Here is a 26,874-nt window from a genome sequence, read left to right on the forward strand (position 1 = left end):
ATTTTCAAGAGTAGAATTTATCTTCCTATGATGCTCAAATACACAGGAAAAATGCATATCTAGGACAATGGATAAACTCTATATGACATGTGAAAATAATTCTTCAAATGGAAAAAGTAAAAGATCTACAAGGAACAGTTTTATATGCATTAGTGTGGATATATACATAAAGAGGCTCTAAGAAACATAAAAATCACTTCCAGGAAGTAATTTTAGGTAGAAGAGAATTAACATGGATGAGGAAGAAAAGAGAGTTGGTTTTAAGATAGTTTCATTTACTTGTTTTTTTGTGTTTATTTATTTGTTTTATTTATTTGGTCTTTGGAATATAAGGAAACAGTGGCTTTCACATCCGTATCCCAGTGGAACAAAGGGACCGAGGTCTATACTGGAGCCCAGCCACTGTTTGACTAGCTTGTAATAATACTGGTGAAATACAGCCAAATCATTTGAACTACAAGCATCCTCTCTGACAATAATCTTAAGACATCAACATTATAAATTAAAGAAAGCAAAGAGAGAATACTGTTTTCTTTAGAGAGAAAATACAGATTCTGGATCAAATCAATAATGTCAGCAAACCTCATGGCTATAAAATATTCTGCTGCCTATCATTTAGATCATGCCTCTAGAAGAGGGAAACTGGGTGATAATTTCCCCAGATTTTATATTTAATTCAAATATTTTTTTTTTTTTTTTTTTTTTTTTTTTCTGTACGCGGGCCTCTCACTGCTGTGGCCTCTCCCGTTGCGGAGCACAGGCTCCGGACACACAGGCTCCGCGGCCATGGCTCGCGGGCCCAGCCGCTCCGCGGCATGTGGGATCTTCCGGGATCGGGGCACGAACCCGTGTCCCCTGCATCGGCAGGCGGACTCTCAACCACTGCGCCACCAGGGAAGCCCTCAAATATTTTAGATAAGAGGCATCTCTAGTAAAACACTATATCATTGATTTTTTCCAAAATGATAGCTCACAGGAGTTCTTCTTTCCTTCTCAAATACATATGGGGAAATGGAGGTGGGTGGGTTAGAGGAACTATCTAAATAGAGCATAGTAATCAACAGTTTGTTTTTTTAAAATAGAAATTTCTATTTCAATTGTTTCCAGAGACAGAAACACACAGAGACAATTCCATGTGACAACAGTGGAAGAGACCAGAGTGATGCAGCTGCAAATCAAAAAATGCCAACACCAGTGATTGATGGCCACCACCAGAATCTGGTTAAGACAAAGAAGCATCCTCCCCTTGAGGTGTCAGAAAGAACATGGCCCTCTCAACACTCTGAGTTTGATCTTCTGGACTCTAGAGCTGTGATAAAATAAATTTCTGTTCTTTTAAGCTAACAAGTTTGTGGTATCTTGTTATGGTAGCCCTAGAGATAACAGTATTTGATTCCTGAGATGGCAACTGTATTCTGACTATGTAATGACTATTCCAAGATGATCAACAGACACAAAGATAAAGAAAGGCAAAACTGAGACTAAGCCCAGTTCTTTTTATTCCCAGAATAATAAATGATTTTTTAATTAATTTAGATCTCTTTGTCTAACCCCTCTGCTTTTCAAAAGACTATGTGCGACCAATCAAGTAGTAATATGTTATACTTTCATTTTAATTCATCTCAAAGTATTTCTAATTCCCCTTATGAGTTCTTACTTGACCCATGAATTATTTAGGAATATACTGTATAATTTCCATTTGTGATTTTCAACAAATTTCTGTTAACGATTTCTTATTGCATTCTGTTGTCATCTGAGAGCACTCTTTGTATTGTTTATATCCTTTAAAATGTACTGAAATTTGTTTTATGGCCTAGCATATAGTATATCCACGTGCATTTGAAAAGAATGTATATTCTGATGCTGTTGGGTGGAATGTTTTATAGATGGCTGTTAGGTCTAGTTGATTGATAATGTTGTTCAAGTTTTTTTAATTTTCTTGTTGATTTTCTGTCTGTTCTGCTATTGAAAGAAAGGTATTAAAGTATCCAACTATTATTGTAGAACTGTCTGTTTCTCTTTTCCGTTGTGTCGATTTTGCTTCATTGTATTTGGAAGTTCTGTTGTTAGGTGCATATAAGTTTATAATTATTATACATTCTAGATGGTATAATCCTTTTATCATTTTAAAATATCTTTGTCTCTAGTAAAAATTTTCATCTTAAAATATTTTTTTCTGATATTTTCTTATCCACTCCAGTTTTTTTGTTGTTGTCTTGTTTTGTTTTGTTGTTACTGTTGTGGTATATCTATTCCAACCCTTTTACACTTCACCTATATATTTTCTTGACTCTAAAGTGGGTCACTTTCTTGTTGATGTTATATACATATATAACTGTATATTACATTCAAAAATTACATATATAATAACAAATTATGGCAGACTTTGAACTGGACCTTTTTTTTTTTCGATACGCGGGCCTCTCACTGTTGTGGCCTCTCCCGTTGCAGAGCACAGGCTCCGGACACGCAGGCTCAGCGGCCATGGCTCACGGGTCTAGCCGCTCCGCGGCATGTGGGATCTTCCCAAACCGGGGCACGAACCCGTGTCCTCTGCATCGGCAGGCGGACTCTCAACCACTGCGCCACCAGGGAAGCCCTGAACTTCACCTTTAAATGAGTATGATTTAGACAGTAGAGCTTCCCTACCAAATGCAAATAACTCACTTGAACTCTCTTTTTTGTAAAGGACAGACCAATTCTTCCAAGGGGAATTCTTGAACTCATTAGATATGTGATATTCATTATAATTCGTTGCATTTAACACCACAGAAAGGACTTGATCAAAGGCTATTTTACTCTTTTCTTCCTCACTGGATGATTAGCTAGGTTCATTTTTAAATGGAAGATATACTCTAGATATTTAAATGTAGGGCATCTCTTCCTTTCAAATCTCAGAAAGAAAGGTGTGCTTCAGTTTCCCTGCAGAAACCTCTAGTATCTTGCCCCCCTTTTGAAAGAGGAACTAATCTTTCTTTCTCTATTCTTCTTTGTCTTCTTCCCTTCATCAGCAATGAGCCTCTTTATCATTTTTGTCAGCCCAAAGAATAATTTTTCTCTTTCCGGGCCATTCAAAAATTGTACACTACAAAGTAAACAGAAAGAGCTTTATTTATAAAAATAAAACAGCTATGGCATTAGTTCTTAAAGAGTATAAAATGTTGATCCCTCATTCCAACAAAAAGTCTTGTTAGCATTTAGGGTTCAATGAGAGGCAATAAACAAAAATGTTTTGGTGACTCCTCTGACATCTTTACTAAAAGGTTTGAACTCATAATGGTGAATATCAGACATATTTGTGTTAGGCAATTAAAATTAAATTATATCTAGACGTATTTTAAGTTACCATATTAACATTAACAAGTAATCTTAGAACTCATCTTGAAAATAAAAGGTACTTTTATACTTTATAATGAAAAAATCAATAAAATGTGCCTTTATGAAGAGAAAATGTAATTATAATACCAATTAATGTTAACTGGTCACTTTTTATTGAAGTAGAGTTGACATACAATATTATGTTTCAAGTGTTCAACATAGTGATCCAACATCTAAATACATTTGAATTGGTCACCATGATAAGTCTAGTAACCATATATCACCATACAAAATTATTACAGTATTATTGACTATATTCCGTATGCGGTAGATTGCATCCCCAAGACATTTATTTTATAACTGGAAATTTGTACCACTTAATCCCCTCACCTATTTCTCTCAGTCCCCATCCCCCTTCCCCTCTAGTAATCACCAGTTTGTTCTCTGTATCTACAAGTTTGTTTCTCCTTTGTTTTCTTTTTTAGATTTCACCTGTAAGTGAAATCGTACAGTATTTGTTCTTCTCTGACTCATTTCACTTAGCACACCTAGTACTCTAGGTCAAGCCATGTTGCTGCAAGTGAAGAGATTTCATTCTGTTTTAGGACTAAGTACTGTTTCATTATATATGTGTGTATATATACACCACATCTTCTTTATCCACTCATCTATTTATGGACACTAGTTTCTTCCATATCTTGGCTAGTATAAGTAATGCTCCAATGAACAGAGGGGTGCATACATCCTTTCTTATTAGTGTCTTTGTTTTCTTTGGATAGATACTCAGAAGTTGAATTGTTGGATCATATGGTAATTCTATTTTTAACATTTGGGGGAACCTCTGTACTGTTTTCCATAGGGGCTGCACCAATTTACATTCCCACTAACAGTGCACAAGGGTTCCCTTTTGGATGATGGCCATTCTGACAGGTGTAAGGTGATATCTCACTGTGGTTTTGATTTGCATTTCCCAGATGATGAGTGATATTGAGCATCTTTTCATGTGTCTTTTGGTCATTTGTATGTATTCCCAAAGCAATGTAACCCCTATCAAAATACCAATGGTATTTTTCACGGAATTAGAACAAATAATCCTAAAATTTGTATAGAATCATCCAAACAAACAAAAAACCTCCAATAACCAAAGCTATATTGAGAAAGAAAAACAAAGCTGGTGGTATGACATGCAATGATCTCAGACTATACTACAAAGCTATAGTAATCAAAACAGTATGGTATTAGCATAACAACAGACACATAGGTCAGTGGAATAGAATAGAGAGCCCAGAAATGAACCCACAGTTATGTGATCAATTAATCTACAACAAAGGAGGCAAGAACATACAATGAAATAAAGACAATAAATGGTGTTAGGAAAATTGGACAACTACTTGCAAAAGAGTGAAACTGAATTATTTCCTTATACCATATATAAAAAGAAACTTAAAATGGATTAAAGACTCACACTGAAGACCTGAAACCATAAAACCCCTAGGAAAAATACATTGACATCGATCTTAGCAATATTTTTTGCGGGTCTATCTCCTCAGGCATGGCCAACAGAAGTAAAATTAAACAACTGTCATTATATCAAACTGAAAAGCTTTTGCAGAGAGGAGAAAACCACCACAAAATGAAAAGGTAACTTACTGAATGAAAGATTTTTTCAAATGATATATCTGATAAGGAGTTAATATCCAAATTATCTAAAGAAATCATACAATTTAATATCAAAAAACCCCAGATATTCCAATTTAAAAATGGGCAGAGAACCTGAACTGGTCACTTTTTAAAGTGTTTGATACAGTACTTAGATGCATTCTTTTTTCATTAGCCTTGAATATCAATACTCTTAACATCTCCGTTTATAAATGAAGAAATTAAGGAATGGAGAGATAAATGACTTGTCTAAGGTACAAAGCTTATTACAAAAAAGATTATACTAAACCAGACCTCTGATTCAGATTCCTATACTTTAATCATTATGGCTTACTGCAGAAGATTAGAGACAGAATTTGACATTGAAAGCTTAGATTCCAGTTTTTAATGAGACTTCTTCACCATGCCTTTATGTCTAAGGGAAAAAATTCTGGTCTGTACTGCCATTAATGATAATACTGCTTTAGAGAAATGTTCTGGAGGGAAAGGATATTATTCAAATTTATTTTTAAAGTTTTTCTTTGGTTTGACTTTGTTTCTTAATTTTCTCATGCTAGGATGGGAGGGCAAACAAAACCTAAACTAACAATACCAACTATACGTGTGTGTGTGTGTGAGTGTGCCTGTACTTGTAAGTATGAAAATACAACTTACAAGAAAAGGCAAGGCCAGAATCTATAAGGCTAAGGATTTTGACTTTATCTTAGATGCAAGAGAAAGCAATTAAATGAAAAGATAGTTGTGCAGATACTAGGCTGTTCAAGTAGAGCAAAGGAGAAATGGTAGTGGCTAAGATGGTGGCAATGAAGATGAAGAGAAACATTATATAAGTGATGAGAGAGAAAGAGATGAGATTCCAGAGGACCTAATGATGCAGTCTATGCAGAAAGTGAAGAAAAGGAAGGAACTGAGGATCATTCCCAGGTTTTTGCATGGAGTTACTTTTTGTGTGAATCATGGCACCATTCACTGAGGAAGAAAAGATTTGCAGGATGGAAAAGTTTGGAAGTTTGGAAGAAGGAATAATTGAAGTTTCATTTTAGATATCTTAGTTGTAGAGACGTCAAGCAGTGTTCCTCATATTTCTCCAATGAAAAGAATCACCTGGGGATCTTACTGCACATATGGATTATCACCTTTTCTGCTAGAACTTCTGGTTTGGTAGTCTGAGTTGAACACAAAGTACTAGATTTTCTCACACTGCAGAAGAAAAAAAAACACACTGAAGGAGGTGGGAAAGAGCTAACCTAAGTAACTTTGGAAAACAGTATTTTAATATACTGTAATTAACCATGCACAATATATACTGAAAAGCTAAAGACAAAAAGAAATGTACACAAATACTGAACTTGTTAGTAAATTTATTTTTCACATGTGTACAGGTTAATGATTTTTAAATATTTTATGTGTATTCCAGAATTGAGCAAATGAATAGACTGCAAATAATGAGAATCAGGTTTCTAATTGTTAAAGAGTGACAAATAAGGAAAGGGTAAGGGAGGCTAGAACAAACCCTGTGCTGTTGGATTGGAATCAAGGTATCAATGTGAATTCATATATCAATTTGAAGTTATATATATATGTAGATAGACAGATGATAATGTGTGTGCGTGCACACGTGTGTGTATATACATACACACCCAGATAGATAATATGAAAATAGAGATACTTGTATATTTTTATGTATTCGTATATATATTTTTAGCTCTCTCTGATGAAAACACAATGAGGTAGCTTGGATAGTGATAAATCCACCTCATACCAAGATTCTGGTTTCTGAATACCATTATTAATGCAAGGAACAAGAACTCCATGGAGAAATGACTGATTCAAGGCTGAGACAGAGGAAAGTAAAAGATGGGTCTGGAGCATTTTGTGGTGTCAGAAAGTAAGATATTACTCCAACAATTGTATGGCCATGTAGGAAAAATATAGGAGACAGCTGGAAGGAGTACCAGTGACCAAATATGGAACACTTTGAGAAACAAAACTATTAATGATAGTAATAAATTTTAACCCGTAGAATAAAATAATTATCCACAAGTTCATACTGATGTATGTATATATATGAACAAATAACCAGATAAATACATAAATGAAGGAGAAGAACAGCTCTTTCTTATACTCAAATTATAGTTAATAAATGTAGAGGGAATGATGGGAATAGAAAATGAACAATCATCAAACACCACAGTAATGGGTGGAGTCAAAAATTATTGATGGATGCTAAAATTAGTATGGGAAAATTAAACAAGAAGCAGAATATTTGAACAATCTCAAAAAATTACAAAGGGAAAAATAGTGATTTTGCAGCTATCATTAGAACTAAGTCATCAAAGTTAGCATCCCCAGTAGTGAGACATACAGATTTGTTTGTACCTCTAATATGTACTGAAAATGGCATAATATCTCTCCCGAAGTGTTCTTGTCAAGAAATACATATCCTCAGTCTAACCATGAGAAAATATCAAACAAACCCTATTTGAGAAAAATTCTACAAAATGACTGGCTAAGATTTTCCTTTAGTTCAAGGTCATAACAGACAAAAAAAGACTGAGGAACTATCCTAGATTAGAGAAGAATGGGGAGATATGACAAGCAAATGCAATAAGGGATCCTAGATTTGAATCTGGACCACAAGACAATAGGCAATATTTGAATACGAGTCTATAAATCATTAGTAGCATTGTGACAATGTAAACTTTCTGCTTTCAATAATTATACTCTAGTAATAGAAAATGTTAACATTTGGGGAAGCTGAGTAAAGGGTATATGGGAACGCATACTGCTATGTTTGAAGTTTTTTGATAAATAAGATTTGATAACACAGTTTTATAAAAACTTAGTTTGGACATTTCTGAACCTCTTTTTTGTTTCCTTATGGAAGAAAGTTGCTTGTTTAGGGATAATACTAAATCAATGGGGGTAAGATTTACACAGGACCAACCCTAACATTCATAGTGTGTGGCGCAGGAAACAACTTTGAATGGCCATTTCAAGGAACAATATACTTAAGTGTATACAATGAGTAAAATGGATGAACTACACAAATTAATGAGTTGAAAAACCATAGAATCATAGAATTTTCTCACTGTAAAGGCTCTTACTTTCATAACTTTTCAGAACTTTTCCGTTCCTATGGGTAAATACCAAAGAGCAGGATTACTAGATCACTGTATGGTAAAAGTACGTTTATTTTGTAAGAAACTGCCAAGTATCCCGCTAGCCACAAATGAGAATTCCAATTGTTCTGCATCATCACCAACTTCGGTATTTCAGTTTGGGGATTTTAGCCATTTAAATAGGTGTGTAGTGGTATCTCATTATCGTTCTAATTCAAAATTCACTGATGACATGGAATGTGTAGCATCTTTTCATATGCTTATTTGCCATGTGTCTATTTTCTTTGTTTAACCATAGTAGTTTTGTTGTTGTTGTTTTTTTAACCAAGGCCTGCTAACTCTTGTCCTCCTATGTCTATTTATGTTGTCTTTTTTCTTTCTTTCTTTTTTTGAACTTTTGATCATTTAGTCTTTTTCCTGGTTATGTCCAATTATTTTTTATACTAAAACTGGGCTTAACTTATTTTAGGAAACTATAAAGATACCTCCACATTCTGGATGTTGTTATCTTTCTCTTGAAAAGATTTACTTTGGCCCATGACAGACAGTTACTATAGGGACTGGTAACCTTAGTCCATTCTCAGTTTGAGCTCATTCAAAGCCGTTTTTCAGTCTGTGTGAAGGTTGGTCTATTCCTGTCTTGTCCTTCCTCTACGGGTGTTGCCCTTTGGGATTACCATGTGAAAGTTTGGATTCTCCCTATTCCCAACTACCCTTGTATTTGTTAGGCTTTAAATGTAATGGTTCCCGCAGCCCTGTGAGACTAAAGATACACTTAGCTTGTCATTCCACTAGTTGTTGCCTTTAGCCTGAGCTGTTGCCCATTGGCTTCTGTGGTTAGTCTTTTGAACTCCTTGGCTTTTCAGTTCGTAGGCTGTAAGATTTGAATCAGCAAATGCCCAAAGGAGAAAAGCTGCACCAAATGTCAAGCTTGTGTATGTGTTTCCCTTCTCTCCACAACTTGGCCCACGTCTTGGTGTCTCTCTAACATTCAGATGGCAGCGAACAGATGTTTTCTTACTTTATCCAGCTTTTCTAAAATTTCTTTAGACTTCACCTGATCTTACGTTATTATTGAACTATCATCTCAATTACCCCTAGGAAGAAAATTGACAATTTTATGTTTTATTTTTTTATTTTCTATATTACCTCAGTTTCTGTAGAGACCTTTTACCTCACTGTTCGGTCTAGTTCCTGTGTTAGCAGTAAGATGGAGATAAGGTGGAGACTAAGAATACTGGGGGGAAATCACTGATGAATGATATGTCTCGTTCTTTTTGTTTTTCCTCTCCTTATTTATTACTCTGGCAGCCTACACCTGCCTTTCTTCATTTGACCCAGTTGCCCAGATAAGAAACCCACTCTGGTAAAGACCTGACTTTACTCTCATGAATGTCTGCATGTTAGGATTAGCTAGATGATGAACACCATGCCAGAGTTCTTTGTGTGAGACTTTTGCAGACTTTTGTTAGCCCTTTAGTTTGCCTCTTGCCAACGCTGCTCAGATTGTTGAGGTTTTCTAAGATTCTGTAGGTCAAACCTCTCTACCTGCATACCAGATGAGCCCTTCTCTCTTTCCTGACTTCACTTGTGGGAGGTTAGCCCTCGGTTCTTCTTTTTCCCCATCCAATCATAATTGTTCATGAATTCCAGAAGGCCCTCAAAGTATCTGTCGTCCCTTTCTCTCTTCTCTTTTTTATCAACACTGTTAAATATTAACCATATATTTGCATAACTCTTTCTTACTTACAGTGGAATATTGGAAGGCTCGATCACTAAGTGTGAGCCCCACCAAACTAGGACTCATACAACACTCTCCTCCAGGCCAAAACTTTTGATATCCACTGGGTTTTTTTAATACTATCTTATATGTATCTAAATTTGTAAGGATTTAGTTAATGCCTGAGTTATGTGACAATAAGAAATCAGTCAAATCAGCACTACAGAAGTGCAGCTTAGACCTAGGGACCGGAACCAAGGACCACAAAAACCTGTTAACCAATAAGTTTCACTTGTACTTCATGTTTAACAACTGCTGAGGGTGAATGGGAAGTGAGGGAAAAAGAGTTTAACTTCATATCACAGAAACTTGCACTAAAATGAAGAGGAAAATGACCCAGTTCCTGGTTCAAGTCACTGTAATCTGCTTCAAGAAATAATAACAGCACACAAGGAAAACAAACACTATATGATAGGAACAATGGATAATTAATTACCAGATCAGGGAGGACAGATTACACTTGCTATGGGATTTCATTAAAGAAGGATTCCAAAAAGTACTGGCTTCTTCTGAGAAGACTTCTCAGAACAGGTAGCATTTAAACTGAGTCTTGAACAAGTATATAGAGGGTAGGGAACAGGCCTTCCGGGCAGGGAACAGGCACAGTGTCAGGAATGGCACAAAGGGCTTCTGGAATAGGGGACAAAACTGGCTGAACACAGGACTGCTACGTGTTGGGGAATATGGGGGAAGGCTGGCTGAGGTTGGTTAAATGAAACATAATTAGACGGAAGAGAAAGTAGGTGCAAAGACACACGGAAGACTGTAGAAAGCCCCTGAAGATGGAGGTCAGCATAATAATATGAAGAACTCAGTGGTACTTTGACACTGTATGAATGTCTAGGTTTAAAAAAATCAGGAAAACACAATAAAAGAATAAACTACTGATATAATGATATGTAACCAGAGGCCAGATACCAAAGAATACACACTGTGTGTTTCCACGTATGTCATATATGGTGATAGAGGTCAGCTTAGGTGTTGCCCTGGGAGAGTATGGAACAGAAAGAAGTAACAGAGAACCGTGTAGGGTGTTAGAAATATTTTATAATATCTTGATCTGGTGTTGGATACATGGGTGCATAGAGATGTAAAAACTCAGTTATTAGCAATGCAGTTAACCTACTAGAGTTTTTTTAATATATGCGTACATTAAAAAAAACTCTAGTAGGTTAATTAGGCTGTCAGTTGTGTGAAGTAAATTTTGGTCAAGGAATAGCCAAGGTAGTAATGCAGTAATAAGTTATAATGTACTCACTGTGCTCTAGAATGTCACAATTGGAATACAAGAAATATGTGTAAGAAAAAAGACAAATATTCAATATTGATGGTTGGATGAGCTGAATAAGTTAGATCACTCTACTTTCAATTTAAGAACTTGGCCAGTGTTTGGATACCTTCGAACAAAGAAAAAAAAGAAATACAATTTTTATTACGCATATGCTATGTATCAATCCCTGACTTCTATTTTGACACATATAAACATGGGAAATATTGCACCTTGTAACTGAGACAATGAAGATGAGTGAGGTAGCTGGTTTTGACACTAGAGGCTGAGAAAACCATCAGCTCATAATCGTAAGAAGTCTGAAGTCGGAGGAAAAGAATCAAGAGGAAATAGTGGTAAGTGCCAGGAGCTTCTGGAAACTACATCAGAGATGAAGACTCCAGGATTGTTGAGCTTTCTAAGAGTCCCAATAACTCAGATAAAAACAGAGGGCTTAAAACTGAATCCTGGGGATATATGTATGCATATAGCTGATTCACTTTGTTACACAGCAGAAACTAACACAACACTGTAAAGCAATTATACTCCAATAAAGATGTAAAAAAAAAAAACTGACTCCTGCAAAGTAACAATTGTTACGACAAACAGTAAAGAATTATAAGAAGAATAATCACATGCCTGTCCCAACAAAGAAATATCCTAAGCTCCATCTCACCATTTCTCCGATTGGCCTTTCACAAAATACAGTCCCATCAGCTGAATATAGGTTTGTCAAGTAACTGTGAGTAAGACTGAATTAAACAAAAATAAATCAATTCCTTCCTCCAAAACTTTTCAGAGTATGTAATGAAACAAAGTGAAACTTGAATTTCATGTCGGGATGTAGAGTACAGTTCTTCCCAAATGCTTCTGTCTTGTAACTACATTAACATCATCTAAAACCAGTGTTCTGCAGGACAGAGATTGTGAAACGCTGCTCTCATCGTGTAAGATATCAAGTCTTTCTGAAAATCCATTCTTCCTTCTGCCCTTTCTCCTGTTGTCCCTGTCACCTGGAATGTCTGTCCTAAGCTCCACCTGCCAAAACCCTACCCATTTTTAGGATCCAAGAGATAATAAAAGGCTTACATTACTGAAAGGCAGAGAAAGAAATCCCTTCCTAGGGATCTACATTTCCTTCCTAGGGAAAAGAAAAATTGTAAAGTATACCACAGTGACCTTAAGTCTATGAATGTAACTACGTTGTGTTACTTGGAGTTCTGTAAAAGTCAATGTGCTACAATATACATGGATATGAATGTTTGATCTCTTACAAGTAGAACTTGCTGATAACTTTCATCATGAGCGAGGTTAATGATTAAGGGAGCCATTGTATTTGGCTCAGCCCTTATAACTAGGGAATATTAAAATTGGAAACGTCCCTAGATATTAGCAAATCTATCCACCTCCTATTCTAAGTAAGGAAACTGAGACCTTCATAGATTGGATACTTATATTAACAAAGGAAAAGGATATAAGATTGGCAGACCTACCTTTTAGATTAAGAATTTTGAGATTTTTATAGACTACTAGGACATTATGTCCACTGATATTGAGACAATGTGTTTCTTTTATTAATTAATTTATTTATTTTTGGCTGTGTTGGGTCTTCATTTCTGTGCGAGGGCTTTCTCTAGCTGCGGCAAGCGGGGGCCACTCTTCATCGCAGCGCGCGGGCCTCTCACTGCCGCGGCCTCTCTCGTTGTGGAGCACAGGCTCCGGATGCACAGGCTCAGCGGCCATGGCTCACTAGGCCCAGCTGCTCCGCGGCATGTGGGATCCCCCCAGACCAGGGCTCGAACCCGTGTCCCCTGCATTAGCAGGCAGACTCCCAACCACTGCGCCACCAGGGAAGCCCCGACAATGTGTTTCTTAGTCATCATTTCCTATTGCACTGACCAAGCGAGGTGCCAGTCAGTAGTTGTACAAAGGGAAAAAGAAAACTTTAGAAACTCCCAATTTATATACACAGGGAAATTCATCATTCATGTTATTTAAGCTAACTGGATGCAGTTTATCAGCTACATTGAGGAATGGTGAAGTGAAGTGTCTTTACAATTAACATGTTAGTTTGTGTCATGACCTCCCTGGTGTTCAAGTGAGTTAACGGTTAGCACTCAACTAGGCACTTAAGAGTCCATTATAAATCTGGACTAAACATTTATTTGTGGCATCTTTATTCTTCTTTGGTGCCCTTAGGCAGAATTAGCCCTCTTATGTTTTGATAAATTCAAGTATTAAACAGGGCTAAGGTTTCACAAGTTCTTTGGCCTAAACATGGGGGTAAGGGAGACCAATGAGCTGGAGTACTTCTAGATTTAAGAATGGTCAGATTGAGGAAGAAGAGTCTTATGCCAGAGGTGAAAGAAGACTGATTATAATTACCTATTTTTAAAAATTCCAACCCTTTTCAATGTTCTAAAGTGATCAGGAAGTACATGGGTATGCTAGGAAGTAAGGGAGTCAAGCAAGAATATTCTCTAAGAGTTTGTGGATGGCAATGAAGAGGAAAGGAAGATAGAGACAATCCTGGAAAAGGTTTTGGTTGGCCATAATAATGAAGTCAGAAGGAGAAGAAGAAGAAGAAGAAGAATGACACATGCAATGGGAAAGAGAAAGCAAGAATAGAGAAGCAAAAGGGAGAGTAGAAAAATGAGACAAACTTGGAGAAGGAAATGAGGAAGAAAACTGGGTGAAAGAAGGAAGCACTGATGGTAGACCACTTGACACTCAAACATTAACACGATGCACATTTAAGATGTGCCATCAACGGCCATGGTCATTACCCTCAAATAGTTTACAGTATGTGTTTCAGAGACATTTATAAATTGAAAATGCCATTAAAATAAGTGCCAGGGTATAAGTATTCATGGAATTGTATGGGAGAATAAAAAGTCCCCCATCAAAGAGCCTTCTGAGACATCGGAAAAAAAGGAAAAACCTAAAAAGCATAAGACTCTTCCTATTTTCATTTCCAATGATACATCCCAATCTTGATGATCAATCAGCGATTTAAATATCAACTATAAACACAGTATTTTATGAGCTGCTATGCAGTATACTATACTAGAGCAATAGAACAGAGAGGACCTCAAACCCTCTGTTCCCTCAAATTGAAAGGCACGCTTCCTGACCTCTCCAGACCACTACTGGACACAGGGAACACACACTAATGTTTCAGGACCCCAACCAGCAGTCACCTGCTTAGTGATTACTTCCATGACACACCCTCACTAACACCACTGACTTTCCTGCTCCTACGGGACATGACACATATTTCCTATTTTAACACATACCACGGTGCATTATGATTGCAGGTAGATGTTCTAACAACTTAAAAGAGAATGATGACTTTTTTCTCTTTGCGTCTTGTTATTTCCCTACTCATAATATTTCTTGAAGAGAAACCATAAAAATATAAACAAACACAAAAAACAGATAATATACAAAACGTGTGCTTTGCACCTTAACACAAACTTAAGTAAAATTAGTTCTGACAGTATCCGGCATGACAAACTTCCATGGTACAAATGAGAATGGACCAAGGTTTGAGCAGGTACAGGAGACAATCCAGGCATGAACACCACCAAGGAAAGGTAGACAGGAAGTAACATGGTGTGTAGGAAATCACGAGACCAGTCTGATGGGAAGAGACTTAAACAAGACTGAAACTCACTTTCTAAACCTCCATCTCCAATTGGACAATTCACAAGACACAGGTGCACCAAAGTGGCCAAATATTCAATCCCTTTAATGGGGAGGAACAGTTTAAAATTTTATTGCTTTAGTTTGCCCAAAAGCAACTATCAAATGTTGGCAGGACACAATGAAGGCTTACCTTTGTTAACATAGTTCAGTCTCTCTCTCTCACAACTAGCCCACTTGGCTCCACGTTCCTTAGCGCACCCGATGCACTTACACAGCATTGATGGGCTTTACACAACTGGAAGGTCACATCTTTATTTCTTATTGCAGGAACACAACATCTAGAAACTTTATTTCTATCGGAAGCTAAAGCAAAATTACTGTAAAATGAGTCATTTAAACCATACATTTTATCACCGTTAAAAAGCATCTGCTCTGTGCTAAGGATTAGAAATGACTCCTGTCCTTAAAGCCTCATTAAGGAGGAAGATCTATAAACTCAAATTTTCAATCACATGAGATAAAGCACAGAAGCGCCTATGGGGGCCAAAAGTTGTATCTAAGTGACGGCTTCATGATAACCCTGAAGTACAGTCTGGAAAGATGAGGCTATGCAGAGGTGGAGTAGGAGGTGCATTAACTGCACAGGGAGCACCTGTGCAAAGACACTCAAGCCTGACACCTGCTGGGCACTGTAAATGCTGCAGGTGGGGATGACTAAAGGCCAGGGGTCCAAGTGTGAGAAGAGACAGAAATAAAAATAGAGATGTTGGCCCAAGCAAGCCTGGGAGAGAGCATGGCTTGTATCCCACAGGTGATGAGGCCTGGGGCTACCACTGGCTGAGTAAGGGTGCCTCCGCTGATTAGAAAAAGGCGCCCCGCAGCTGAAGGACCGACTAGATAAAGGGAGTGATCACAAAAAGCTCCCCTTCCTCAGGGCCAAAGAGCCCCAGGAGGCTTGGCAAAGCACAGTTCAGATTACAGGCCTCTGTGCAGAGCACACGCTGGGCGGCTAGTATGCACTAACTCTGTGTGGGCAAGCCATTAGCAGCATTATTTTAGGCATATCTTGTCATGTTAGAAGATCACTCAACCCGAGTAGGCAGATGAACTTAGAGGAACTGAGACCAGGGGCCGCGAAACCACCCAGGAGTTTCTGCCATAGTCGGGGCAAAATGTAATGTGGATGAAGAAGCAAATTTAGGAGGAGGCCAAAATTTACAAGCTAGACCCACTGGATGAAAGTCATAAAGAAAGTTCAGTGAAGGAATTCTGAAGAGAATGGGCTCTACAATAAATTTTTCTTACATTCAATGTAAAATATTAGGCAAAATTAAGTACAGTGGCTTTTAAGGTCCCTTCCAGCTCTAATTTCTTATGATTTCTAACTTATTACTCTGGTTAAGTAAAGTCCCTTCAGAGGTACAGAACAGTTCCTACACCTGAATGGGATGCAAAGAATAATCTGACTTCTCTTCACCAGGGGATGAGTTGAACTGTCCTTGCAGAAGAGGTAACACATGGTGAGAACCCCAGATCCTAGAAAAGGGCCAGGCACACGATAAGTATTCAGCTTTTTGAAAACAAATGAACAATCATTTCCTCTCCTAGATCCTCACACCCCTTCTCTGCTGGCTGCTTTCTTTCAGCTTATAAACTTCCTCAGTATACCCACTTAAAAAGCCCTCAGACCTATGATTCTTTGGATCTTCTTGTGGGTAACCTAAGTCTCTCCCATGCCTTCAAACACCTCTCCTCCGCAAAAGCACAGATCTGAACCTTGGGCCCAGACCTGTCTACCAGGCCCCTCTAAAGCACTGAAGATGAAGTAAGATCCTCTCGCCACCCCCAATACCTTCCTACTGTGCTCTGTATCTCTCAAAAAGATGCAGCTGTAAACTGTCACCCACGCTTGCTGCCCTCCCTTTTCTAACTGGTCACCAGGCCCCACCCATTCTCTCTCAGATCTGCAAAATCCAGTCCAACCTTTTATAACTTAAGTGGGAACCTTAGATTACAATTCACCCTGCACCCAATCAAGTGCCTTGCACATGGAGGTCCGAGTAAGTCTCTAAACCAGAAGTCCATCTCACTGTTCTTCAGGGTTTCCCACAGCCTTCAGGATAAACATCTAAACTTCTGACAGGACAAACAAGGCCCCGTTCTCTTGGGCCCCACTAAGTTTCCAGTATCAACTCTCATTTCTTTCCCAAACCCTGAGTTCCAGTCCTATACCTTAGTTTTGCCATATTTTCTTATATTTCTCAAACTTTGACACACACTGCTCCCTCCTGCCACCCCAGGAGCTTCTACATATCCTTAGAAAGGATGGCACCTCCTCCAAGAAGCCTACCCTGAACTTTCCCTTCCAAGATTCTGTGCTCTGCAAAGGGGAAAGGTGGGGGGGAGGGATACATTAGGACTTTGGCGTTAACATAGACACACGACTCTATATCAAATAGATCATCAACAAGGACCTACTGCACAGCACAGGGAACTCTACTCCATAGCCTGGAACAAACTGTGCGGGAAAAGAATCTGAAAAGGAATGGATACATGTATAACGGAATCACTTTACTGTACACCTGAAACTAACACAATATTGTACATCAACTATCCTCCAACAGAAAATAAAAATTAAATTAAAGAAAAAAGAGATTCTGTGCTCTATAGCACCAGAACTCACTTCTTCCAGAGCACTGACTACTGTGCTTGTGTTTACCTGCCGCCCAGTAGAAGGGAAGATTACCTAGGGCAGAAGCATCGTCTCCAGCAGCCCTTGGTTCTGACAACTCATTCAAGTACCAGGATACTTTACACACATAACCTGCTTAATTAATTCTAAGAACCCACAGAAAGAGTGGTTATTAATGTCATTTTACAAGTGTGGGGATTGCAGTTCAAAAGTAACCTGCCCAGGCCACAGACAGCATAAGCCCTGGAATTCAAACCCTAAGCTGCCTTCACACCAGTGCTCCTTCCACTATATGATACGACTACTGAAAAACAGATTTTTTTTTCCTGAGCCCTGTTTTAATGGAAAGGAAATAAAGCTGGGATATACCAATTTCCTAATCGCTTTGGCGTGTACCAGGCAAAGTCGTTCAACAGACCAGGTAATATCTGTGGAACAATTAACGATGCTCCAAACTGTCCTAAGTCTTCTACATTGTAGGGTCTACAAGCATTAACACAGTTCGACCTTGTAACCTCCAGAGAGAGTGAGTCCTGTTCAGCCCATGCTACAGATGAGAACACTGAGACCTAGAAGCCTTAGAGCACTCGGCCGGGGTCACCGAGCCGGCAGGAGTCCTAGGCCGCACGCCCCATCTAGCGCACGCACACCCGGACACTGGGCACCGGTTCTAGTGCCCACCCTCCACCTTGCACCATCTAAAACCCCGCTTCGCAGCGCCCACACAAGAGCCCCTGGAAGCGGGAAGTACAAAGCTGTCTCAAACAGATGAACCAGTTTGCAGGGCAGAAGTTGAGACACGGATGTAGAGAACAAACATATGGACACCAAGGGAGGAAAGCCGTGGGGGGTGGGGATGGTGGTGTGCTGAACTGGGCGACTCGGATTGACGTGTATACACTGATGTGTATAAAATTGATGACTAATAAGAACATGCTGTATAAAAAAATAAAATAAAATTCAAAAATCAAAAAAAAAAAAGAATACTGTCTACTGTCCTCTGCGCCCCCTGGAACACTCACTGTAAATATCCAGGAGGTGCTTGCAGAATGAATGAATCCATGAACAAACAAGCTCACTCATTTCAAACGTGCAGTCACATGCGAAATCTGACCTTCTGAGAAGTTAAGCTTCTGGAAGGAGCCCATTTTCTTAATGTATTCAGCATCGAGTCATCACAAAATATGAACTCTTATAAAGTACTGGCCCCTCACTTCCCATGAGAAAGCAAAATTCCTCAGCAGGGAAATGGGAGGGTAGCAGACATTACCCGCAAAGCTTTAGGAAGGCTGCGGCTCGCTGAGCACGTCACTAGGGCCCCTGACCGCCTGCCTGGTAGTAGGACAGACACACCAGGAACGGCTGCTGACCGGCAGAAAGAGCGCCCGGCCAGGCAGGCAGCACACCCCGCACCCTGCCAAGCGAGGTCTGGCCAGCAAGGGAAAGACGCTCTCCACTGCAGAACCGCCCACCACTAGAAAGCCAGGTCCTGCCACGGCCTGGACACACGAGGCCTTCCTTACAAGGGTTACACATCTGTGGCCTTGCTCTGCCTCGAAGAAAAGACAGTGACGGCGACAACGTGACCATCTCCAGATGAACTTTCAACTTCGTTTCAAGTGCCTGGGTGCTGGGTCACAGTGGATTTCTAAACTCTTCCAATATTCAAAAATACCAATTTCTAAGATGCAGAAGGGGTGTTAAACATACACTTAGCACAGACCCCAGTCCCACTCCTGAGTATTTTCTCAAGTGAGGTAAAAACCCAAGTTCACATGGAAACCTGCCCTGGGATGTTTACAGCAGCTTTATTCCTGATCCCCTCAAAACTGGAAACATCCCACAAGTCCTGCCACCCGCACGCGAATGGACAAACGGAAAATGGAATACAACACAGCCAGAAAAAGGAGTGGCTTCTCATACCCGCAACAACAGGGATGACGGACTTCCCTGGTGGTCCAGTGGCTAAGACTCCACACTCCCAATGCAAGGGGCCCGGGGTCCATCCCTGCTCAGGGAACTAGATCCCCCACGCCGCAACTAAAACATACTGCACGCGGCAATGAAGATCCCATGTGCCGCAACAAGACCCAGCACAACCAAGTAAATAACTACCTAAATAAATATTTAAAACAACAGCAAAAAAAACAAACCCGGGAGGAATCTCGCATAGGTTTTGCTGAGCCAAAGCAGCCAGAATCAAAAAGCTACATGCTGTTGTTCCGTTTATCTGACTTTCTGGAAAAGCCAAAACCTTCGGGACATTAGTGGCCAAGAGGCTAGAGGCACCCTGGCGCCAAAGGGCAGCAAATGGGATGACAGGATTGCTCTGCCGCCTGATGGCGATCAAAACTCCTACAACTGTGCACTACAAGTGAACTACGCTTCACGGCTACTAAGGACACACAAGTTATTACATTTTGAAAAATGCGCCGGCCAGCCATCCCCGGCATGACAAGTGCAGTAAGAGGGGCGGGGAGGCGAGGCAAGTGGATCAGCTGGAGTTCTGAAGGTTCTCCCCACTTTCAGTTTCCCTCCCCTGGCATGTCTCCCCGCCCAGCCCACTGCTGCTCAGGCCGCCCACCCGGGCCGCCTGGAGTTACCCAACCGGAAAAGCCAGAGCCCAGGCTCAGCCGCGCCTCCAGGCACAGGAAGGGCAAAAATAGAAAGCGCCAGTGCGCAGTGGAGGGCTGGAAACCCTCGGACCTCAGATAACTGCGGAGAACCGGGGCTCGGAGTCAACATCGGCTCCAGGCGGTCCCAGCGTCCCGACCCCGGCCGCGACACACTTTCCACAAAACTGACACACACGCGCGGGTCGCGCGGGCTTCCCCGCCGGGTCGCCTGGAGGCCGGTCCCCCGCAAGCTGAGCGCACGAAAGGGCGCCCCAAAGGCGCCGGCCCAAGCCGCCCGCTGCGCTTTCCCTCCGGAAGGTGGGCTGCGGGGCCCAAGCGTAAACCCGGAGACAAGGTACACGCGCACCACGCAGCCACAGGGGACGAGGGGCCGGGCGCCCACCTGGCCGGACACCCTGCATTTCTGGAATCACCGGACTTGTGTGTAAATTTCCCTTTGGCGTGTCATTTTCCAAAGGCCACTCAAGATCAGGGGACAGCACGCCTCCTCTCCAAGTGTCCTGCCAGCCCACCCACTCAAGATCAGAGGGACAAAATGCCTAACTAAAACAAAACAAAACAGAAACACAAAAAACTGGAGAGAGGGAGGAAAGGGTGCCCTCAAAAAAAAAAAAAAAAAAAAAAACAAACCTAAGCACGTTGAAAGCGCTAAGAATAAACTACCAGGCAAAAGAAACCCTACATGTCAAATCCTAAAGTACAGAAGGGCAAGCCCGCCGGCAGTCCAGGCCCGGGGAGACCGGGGTCCCCAGCCCTGCAGAGCCAACCGCAGACCGGCTCGGGCGCCCCTCAGAAGCCCGGGGTCCCCGCGGCCGAGTCTGCGCCCCCGGCCGGCGCCGGCTCCCCTCTGCGCACCCTGCGCGCGGGGGCTGGAAAAGGCCGCGGAGAACCACGGCGGGGCGGGAAGGGGGGCTCCAAAGAAGGTCTGGCGACTCGAGTCGCTCCGTTTCTCGGTGGGCTCAGCGCGCGCCGTGGGGGAAGAGGGGCGGGGGTCCGGAAGGAGGGGACCGGTGGCACTTACGTAGACCGGCAGCGGCCACGGGCAGACGGCGGGCTCGGCCCCCACGAGCGATTCCAGCCTCAGCTCCAGCTTCTCCCCCATGTCTTCGCGCGCCGCCCCCGCACCGTGCTAGTCTGGCGGTTGGGGGAGGGGCGCGGCGCTGCCGGCGGGGGCGGGGCAAACAGGCAGGCGGGCAGTGAGGGGAGGGGGCCTGGCCTGGGCCTCAGCCGCCGCCGCCGCGCTCCCGTCCGGCCCCCGGCTCCCTCTTTGTGGTCACAGGCCCCAGGCCTCCAGCGCTGCTGCGAACTCGGGCCTGCGTGAGGCGAGCACAATGAGCCGGGGACCGGGCCGAACCACTCGCGGCGCGCGCGGCCCACCCTGTGGACACGCCCGCTCTCACGCACGCACGCACGCACGCACGTCTTCGGCTGCCCCCAGCCACACCCACCGGCCCGAAGTGGGGACCCGAGGAGACCCCTCGGGGCCTGGGGTGGCGGGTTCGACTCCCGCCCTTGACGTACCGTGACACCCCCCCCTCCCCCCAATAAGAAGACTATAATTCCTCATTAAATATGACAGCTGAAATCCCGGCTTCTGTTCACAAAAATGCCGTGTATTTAGCCTATGCTAGGCACCAGACCGCGGACGCTCAGTACTGGCAAAAAAGGAAATGCCCTGCCCTCATGGCACTGCCATTTTAATTGGAATAGTAGGGACAATGTTCAAGGGAGAAAATAAAGTGTCATCATCGACACGGGGATGGTTAATCTCATGTGCACACTGCGTGGGGCCCCGGCAACCACAAACATTATTCCAGATGTGGCCAGGAAGGTATTTTTCAGAAGAGATTAACACTGAAATTGGTCCACTTTGCGTAAAGGAGACTGTCAGTGCCGCGGCGTGGGTGGGCCTCGTCCATCAGTTGAAGGACTGGAGAGAAAAATGAGGTTCCCTAGAAAGAGGGAACTGTTCCTCCAGTGGCCTTGGGACATCAGCTCTTCCCTGTGTCTCCAGCCCAGAGTCCTGCCCGGACTTGCCTGCCTCACAGTCACATGAGTCAACTCCTTAAAACAAAACTATATATGTAAAAATACTGAATATATACAAGCCTATTAATTTGTATATGTGTGTATACATATTATATATATGTATACACGTTTATATGTGCGTGCGTTTGTATTATATGTGTAAGTACTATATACAGTATACATACAAGCCTATATATTTGTGTGTATATATTGTATACATGTATGTATGTGTATATATATAGTATACATATTATAAATGTGAACATGCTGTATATATACACACACCCATATATTGATATATGGGTGTGTGTATATATACAGTAGATGTACGCTGTACGTATGTATGTATACAGTGTATATTTATATATAGGTGTGTATATATGTTGTATACCTGTATGTGTATATGTTGCATAGGTATTATATGTATATATGTATATACTATATATAGACACACTTGCATATATATTTATATGTGTATGTACATGCGCATATTTACATATAGGTGTGTATGTGTGTGTATACATTGTGTATATGTATGTGTATATATCTTATATATATGATATATATGTATATATATGATGAATTTATATGTACAGTACATATATTTTTATGCTACATGCTTTTATATGTAGGTGTATATATGTGTCTATATGTATGTATGTGTATTGCATATATTATATATGTATGTATACTGTTTATATACACATCTAAATATCTTTGTATGTGTGTATATATGTATGATATATATGTACTAGGTGTGTCTATTGCATATGTTATATGCATGTGTACATACTGTATATATACAAACTATGCATTTTATGTGTGTATGTATAGTGTATATGTATATGTGTATTGTATGTGTGTATACATACTGTATATATACAAACGATGCATTTTACATATGTGTGTATATATGTATGTGTGTATTGCATATACTATATGTGTATATGTCTGTATGCATACTGCATATATACACAGCTGTATATTTTTGTATGCGTGTACATATGTATGTGTGTGTATATACACACACACACCCTATGGATTCTGTTTGTCTGGAGAAGCCTCACTGATACAGACACTTATGACAATTGAGCACCTGCTCTCTGCCAGCCAGGGAGCCAAACGCTTGTCTTTTTGGTGTCTCCCTTAAGTGTCACAAGTCCTGGGAGGGAAGGTGATGCCGCTCCTACCAGTTGAGGTGCCTCAGGGTCAGAGAGGTGCACAGGGCGGGGGGCTGGAGCCTGGTGGAGCCCAGGTGGAGTTCTAGCAGCAGTACAGCCGAGCAGTGCCACTTCCCCAGGTGCTTCACACAAAGATGCCGAGGGAGAGACAGGGCCTGAAGGAGGGGATGAGGAAGCTTCCGTGGGTCCGCAAGCCCAGACCAAGGCTGACTCGTCAAGGGTGTTAGAGGTCAGGACTGTGGTTTCCCTGGGGGTGGGGTTACACAGAGCCATTCCCATTCTGAAAAAGTATCCATTCTGCTCTTGTTTGTATGCTTACCCCCCTCCCCCAAATCTTTTAAAAACAGATTCTCTTGGCTGCTGGGAGCACACATGGGGAAGTTGTGTGTGAGGGGGTGTGATCCAGGGGACAGGGAGGATAAGCCCCCCACTCGTAGGGCCAGGGGTGGCTCAGCTTTGTGAGCTAAGGATGGCCCGCGAGGTCCCAGAGAGAAGGGTCCCTACTCCGTCCCTGCTCCGTGCATCCCATTCCCAGCCTGAGAAGCCCAGAGCTACCCACACACACACACACCAGGGAGGAGAGCCAGTCACCCTGGCTCACAGGCTGTGGCTCCAAGGCTCCTGGCACTAGGAGCTATTTTCAGCTTTCATGCCCTAGGACATGGCCAGAGCTATTGTCTCCGGAAACTCTCTGTCTCTCGCCCACCCTCCCTCCCTCCCTCCTCCGCCTCTTCCCTTCCCGCTCCAGCTGTCCTGCCCTCCACCCTGCATTTCTACACAGGATGGCTCACAGACAGCTGCTCCCCGTGTCCACCGCCACCATTCGATGGATGTCAAAGCAAGCCCTGGGGACTTCCCTGGAGGTCCAGTGATTAAGACTCCGAGTTTCCACTGCAGGGGGCGCGGGTTCGATCCCTGGTCAGGGAAATAAAATCCCACATGCTGCACGGCACAACCAAAAAAATAAATGAATAAAAAATAAAGTTAGAGGTTGCGAGTTCACTTAACCTGCGTAGCGCCCTGGGTTCTCATTCTCTGGTTCTCGGCCTGTGAGGTGCTGAATTCCGGGTCTACGGAGAGAGACCAGATGGTGTCTGCACCCTGGAGAAAGGAAGCTCAAGAGGAGGAGAAGTGGGCCCAGCACATGGAAGAGGACCATCCCTGACGACCACCACTGGCCTTGCTTATGGTGTCTTTCAGCTTCAAAAGTGGAAGCACCTGAAGCTACTTTGTTCAAGTTTCCTGAATTTCTGGGAAGGCCTGGTTTCCCCAAAGGAACGATTTCTGGTAGAAGTCTGAAGGTCTGACCCAAGAAAAAAAATCCAGTATAGCCAATGAATTGAGGACAAGAAGTTTTCCAATCAGGTTATTACAAGATATTGAGATCGCTCAGCCCGAACCCAGCGAGGCCAGTGCCCCCTGGACTCCCAGTCCAAGTGAGAGCTCTCTCCCATGGTCACTGTAGAGCTCCGACTCTGGGGCAGTGACGGCAGGCCGGAGCAAGGGCAGCCAACGTTTGGTGACGCCGCTTCCGTCGCCCACCTCCACGCAGCCACCAGCCACGACTCAGGCCCACCGTGCCCTTCACCATCAAGTGTATCCAATTTAGCTCATCAGGTTTAACTGGCTTCTGGTGTGCCCAAAGGCTAAGTGGGGTGTTTTGAAACCTATCCTCATCACGAGGGGAGTAAATGGACCGAAGAGCTGAATCTTGGCCTTTCTTCTTAATTTGAGCTGCACTTACTTCACTGTGCATGGTCCTCTGAAGCTCGTGCCGGGCGGCCTTTGAGATGATCTTCTGAAGTCCTAGACTTTAAGAAGAATGACAAAGGCTCTTGGTGCTGCAGCCAGGAGTCAGGGCTGTGCCTCTGAAGTGGGAGAGCCAACTTCAGGACACGGGTCCACAAGAGACCTCCCAGCTCCACATAATATCAAGCAGCGAAAATCTCCCAGAGATCTCCATCTCAACACCAGCACCCAGCTTCAGGCAACGACCAGCAAGCTACAGTGCTGGTCACCCTATGCCAAGCAACTAGCAAGGCAGGAACACAACCCCACCCATTAGCAGAGAGGCTACCTAAAAACATAATAAGGCCATAGGCACCCCAAAACACACCACCAGACGTGGACCTGTCCACCAGAAAGACAAGATCGAGCCTCAACCACCAGAACACAGGCATTAGTCCCCCCCACCAGGAAGCCTACACAACCTACTGAAACAACCTTAGCCACTGGGGACACACACCAAAAACAACGGGAACTACGAATCTGCAGCCTGCAAAAAGGAGACCCCAAACACAGTAACATAAGCAAAATGAGAAGACAGAAAAACACACAGCAGGTGAAGGAGCAAGATAAAAACCTACCAGACCTAACAAATGAAGAGGTAATAGGCAGTCTACCTGAAAAAGAATTCAGAATAATGATAGTAAAGCTGATCCAAGATTCTATTTCCAAGATCCATAATCTTGGAAATAGAATAGACAAAATGCAAGAAACAGTTAACAAGGACCTAGAAGAACTAAAGATGAATCAAGCATCAATTAAAAACACAATAAATGAAATGAAAAATACTCTAGATGGGATCAATAGCAGAATAAGTGAGGCAGAAGAACGGATAAGTGAGGTGGAGGATAAAATAGTGGAAATAACTGATGCAGAGCAAAATAAAGAAAAAAGAATGAAAAGAACAGAGGACAGTCTCAGAGACCTCTGGGACAACATTAAACGCACCAACATTCGAATTATAGGGGTTCCAGAAGAAGAAGACAAAAAGAAAGGGACTGAGAAAATATTTGAAGAGATTATAGTTGAAAACTTCCCTAATATGGGAAAGGAAATAGTTAATCAAGTCCAGGAGGCACAGAGAGTCCCATACAGAATAAATCCAAGGAGAAATACGCCAAGACACATATTAATCAAACTGTCAAAAATTAAACACAAAGAAATCATATTAAAAGCAGCAAGGGAAAAACAACAAATAACACACAAGGGAATCCCCATCAGGTTAACAGCTGATCTCTCAGCAGAAACTCTACAAGCCAGAAGGGAGTGGCAGGACATAATTAAAGTGATGAAGGAGAGAAACCTGCAACCAAGATTACTCTACCCAGCAAGGATCACATTCAGATTTGATGGAGAAATTAAAACGTTTACAGACAAGCAAAAGCTGAGAGAGTTCAGCACCACCAAACCAGCTTTACAACAAATGCTAAAGGAACTTCTCTAGGCAAGAAACACAACAGAAGGAATATACCTACAATAACGAACCCAAAGCAATTAAGGAAATGGGAATAGGAACATACATATCAATAATTACCTTAAATGTAAATGGACTAAATGCTCCCACCAAAAGACACAGAGTGTCTGAATAGATACAAAAACAAGACCCATATATATGCTGTCTACAAGAGACCCACTTCAGACCTAGAGACACATACAGATTGAAAGTAAGGGGATGGAAAAAGATATTCCATGCAAATGGAAATCAAAAGAAAGCTGGAGTAGCAATTCTTATATCAGACAAAATAGACTTTAAAATAA

At 41.9% G+C, this 26,874-nt stretch overlaps 1 pseudogene across 1 annotated transcript in view; it reads right to left on the bottom strand.

Annotated features, from left to right (window-relative positions):
* LOC309798267 (3-hydroxyisobutyrate dehydrogenase, mitochondrial-like) overlaps positions 1-25,087 on the bottom strand; it is a 36,649-nt pseudogene extending 11,562 nt beyond the window's left edge. Inside the window, exons 1-2 of the transcript in view lie at positions 24,806-25,087; positions 24,340-24,432 (exon numbers count right to left, since the gene is read on the bottom strand). The product of the transcript in view is annotated as a 3-hydroxyisobutyrate dehydrogenase, mitochondrial-like (transcript). The remainder of the gene's footprint in view (positions 1-24,339; positions 24,433-24,805) is intronic.
* Positions 25,088-26,874: the final 1,787 nt, after the last annotated feature.

The sequence above is a fragment of the Mesoplodon mirus genome, assembly GCF_964341445.2.
Source record: "Mesoplodon mirus genome assembly, contig: HAP1_SCAFFOLD_2502, whole genome shotgun sequence".
NCBI lineage: Eukaryota > Metazoa > Chordata > Mammalia > Artiodactyla > Ziphiidae > Mesoplodon > Mesoplodon mirus.